The sequence below is a fragment of the Palaemon carinicauda genome, chromosome 2 (genome assembly GCF_036898095.1).
Source record: "Palaemon carinicauda isolate YSFRI2023 chromosome 2, ASM3689809v2, whole genome shotgun sequence".
Lineage (NCBI taxonomy): Eukaryota > Metazoa > Arthropoda > Malacostraca > Decapoda > Palaemonidae > Palaemon > Palaemon carinicauda.
The window spans coordinates 103688042-103690541 of record NC_090726.1 but is presented as its reverse complement, the minus strand read 5'-3'; positions in this window follow the sequence as shown (position 1 = coordinate 103690541).

Genomic DNA, 2500 nt, shown 5'->3' with positions numbered 1-2500 from the left:
ACTCCTTGGCTTAAGGACATTTAGTTGAGAAGAATAATGCTGGGGGAATTTCTTATTAGGAACTGAAATATCTAAAGAGCTTTTAAAGTGAATATTACCCCCCCCCTTTTTTTCCTCATGGTCTCTTCTTTCTCGCTAGATGTTATCGCTCCTAAATCAAAGTTTAGACTTCTGCCTTTTTATTTAGATTAATACTACTTTTATTATCTTATGTTAGCGCATAGTTGTATACTTCAGGTTTTTCGAATGTAAAAGATGGACTAGTGCCGAGAGAGAGAGAGAGAGAGAGAGAGAGAGAGAGAGAGAGAGAGAGAGAGAGATATCAAAGTTTTGAGCGGTAGCAGTGGGTTATATAAAGGTGGTTCTATTAGTCTACTGGTAGTACTATTAACAGTGTTTCAGGTACCTTTTGCCGATTATTGTCCTTTGGTAACCCTTCATTTGTGGCTTGTGCCAGCCACTGTATTTCTTTCAGTTCTGTTTTTCTTTTTCTAAGGTTATTTCTCCTACTATTTGAGTGCAACTTATTTTTGGACCTGTAAGTGTAGTTGGCAAAGTCCCTCTCTCCCTCCCTCCCCCTCTTCCCGTTTGGCCGCTCACAAGCTAGACCTTTGTGGTACCCAATCTTCCTCTTGGTCCAAGCCTTTCCCCCTAGCCGTGGCTCCTCCATGACTGTTCCTCCAGTAGAAATATTTTCCCTGACCTCCCACCGGGGTTAACCTGTGGGGTTCTCACCTATGCCTCAGCGGGTGAGGTCATCTTAAGCAGGAACATCATGGACAATGGACACACCCGATGAGGTTTCTTGATGGATGGAACGGCTTTTAGCTTCTCGATTTTCGAGACTATTGGCAACATCGCCTTGCGCCCCAGCGTGGGGTTTTCTTGTCTTAAGATGTCAGGGCTGGTCCGGGAGTCAGGGACCAGTACAGTGGGATGAGTATGGGGCTTGTAGTTAGTTGTTGTGGTGGAACACGGAGGAGGAGGGGGAGAAGGCTGCGCATTCCACCACCTCATCTTCAACCTGCCTACTCCCCATTCCTTCCAAACCCCTGGCCATTCCTGCTCTCTCTCTCTCTCTCTCTCTCTCTCTCTCTCTCTCTTAGACGACCCTCTTTGTAGCCCTACTGTGCCTTACCTTATTTCACAAGACTGAAGGTACAGAAATGTTGGTGTTTTCAATATTGGATAATCTCTTCCTCTACGTATATGACTACCTTTAAGAAATATGGTGAGCATTTCATTTGGCAGTATTATGATGGGGTTAAGTCATCTATTAGCGTTGGCAATGCGTTTCGGTAGATTGAGAACGCGTGTGCGTGCATATAGAGTTATGGGTTATAACATAAACACAATGTGTGTGTGTGTGTGTGTGTGTGTGAGAGAGAGAGAGAGAGAGAGAGAGAGAGAGTGTTCTGAGATGGTCTGCATGGTGGAGATTCCATTATTCTCTGCCTAACTTCGGCCACTAAGTTCGCCTACCTTTAGTTTTGCCACACCCTTACGCCCATCCGTCCACGAAGCCATATATACCTCTCTTGATTTCCTTGCGTTATCGTATTGGGACTCTTTTAAGTTTAGTTTTAGAAGTAACTGATATATAAGTATTGTCAGTGAAAATCCACCGAGGAGAACGCTGTTCTTGTGTTCATATCCCTACCGCATATATATATATATATATATATATAGTAGGAGGTTGGCCAGGGCACCAGCCACCCGTTGAGATACTACCGCTAGAGAGTTATTGGGTCCTTTGACTGGTCACACAGCATTATTTATTCATTAGATATTCTCTTCTGGCCACATAAACCTGGCAACACCAAGATTACCAAACAGTTCTTGTCTCAAGAGTTTAACTACAGCACTGTAATTGTTCAGTGGCTCCTTTCCTCTTGGTAAAGGCAGAGGACTCTTTAGGTATGGTAAGCAACTCGTCTAGGAGAAGGACATTCCAAAATCAAGCCATTGTTCTCTAGTCTACGGTAGTGCATATATATATATATATGTATATATATATTTATATATATATGATAAATTTTCCCATTTTGACGCGTTTTTCTTATTCAAATAAGCCATATGTTATAATCCTAAAATCTGGATTCTCCTAACCTCGGGATCAGAGACCCAAGGGGGAATCAACTAAAAGATAATAGCTTCTGGTTGGCCGGGGATTCGAACGCGGGGTTAATACTTTTAGGTAACAGTGAAACACCACTAGATGGTGTGTCACTGTCACCTCAGTTTCTTGGGCCCGGGTCCGTTTCCAGCTTGGGTCTCTGATCCAGAGGTTGAGAGAATTTAGATATTAGGAGTGTAATATATGGCTTATTTGAATATATATATATATATATATATATATATATTGTGTTGTACAATGCTTGTGGCATTTTTAAATCTATATCAGAAGCAGGTCATCTTAGTGCTATTTAACTTCTATAACATATTTGCTTTTCTGATTTGAATTGAGTATTCTTTTAATCTTTGTTTATAATGAACGATA